A 1208-nucleotide genomic window follows, 5' to 3' on the forward strand; every position below is an offset into this window, starting at 1 on the left:
AAATTGAGAATCAACAGGATTTTCTGGTGCAATAGGTGTGCGTGGGAGGGATGGTGAAAGAAAATGAAAATTCAAGAATGGCTATACATTTTGGGGGAGGTAACCCAATTAACTGAGAGAAAGAGGACACTGGGAGAAGCGCATTTGTGGAAGGAGAGAGTTTGGAGTTTCATTCTGGGCACATTAAGTGTAGTTGCCTGTTAGACACACAGGTGAAGATGTGGAAAATAAGCCTGGAGGCAGGGGAATAGTCCAGGGCTGGATTTATAAACCCGGAGGTCATGACTATCTGAGTGGTGTGTAAATCCATAAAACTTGGGTACAATCACCAAGAGAGTGAAGTGTCTAGAGAAAAAGAAGAGCTCCAAAACTGAGTCTCAAACCTTCATGTTCAGAAGTGCTGGAAATGAGGAGGATTCAGCAGAGGAGAATGAGAGGGAGCAGCAAAGGGAGAAGGAAAACCATGGAAACTGCAGAAATCAAAGTGTTCTAAGAAGGAAGAATTGATCAACCATGCATCAAATGTTGAGAGGTCAATAAAATGAAGACTGACTGCTCCCCACTGGATTCACAAAAGATCACCTGTGCTCTTTATTTTTGTGCCATAATGGAGTGAGAGCTTAATGGGTCATGGGAGAATGAGAAATCAGGAACTGGGGTCAGTGAACACCAGTAACTCTTGTGAAGTCAAACAATTAAGGGGAGAAGAGAAATGGGAAAAGAGCAGGGAGGGAAGTAAATTCAACAACTTGTTTTTTAAAAATAGCTTCATCGAGATATAATTCAGATACCATAAAGTTAATTTTTTGTTATATTTATTTTTCTTAGTAAGAACAAATAACAGCAAGTATTTACACTGTTGGAATTAATCCAAAAGAGAAAAGAAGCCTTAGTGATGTGGACAGAGGTGAACAAATTACTGGCATTAATGTTCTTGGAGGGAATCCAGTGTGCAGATGGGAGCATTGACCTTCCATGCTGGCACAGAGACTTCTTGTGTATGAACGAGAAGGCAGGCAGAACACGGTCCAGACACCAGTAGATGGATATGCTTAGGGATGGGAGTTTATAGAGTTTCTCCTTTGATGGCTTATATTTGCTCAGTAAAATTGGAAGTAGGGTCATTAACTGAGAGGGAGGATGGAAAGGAGGCATTGGATATTAGAGAAGGGAAGAGAAAATATGAAGAGTGTGAAAGCAAATAGACT

The sequence above is a fragment of the Felis catus genome, chromosome B4 (assembly GCF_018350175.1).
Source record: "Felis catus isolate Fca126 chromosome B4, F.catus_Fca126_mat1.0, whole genome shotgun sequence".
Taxonomy (NCBI): Eukaryota; Metazoa; Chordata; class Mammalia; order Carnivora; family Felidae; genus Felis; species Felis catus.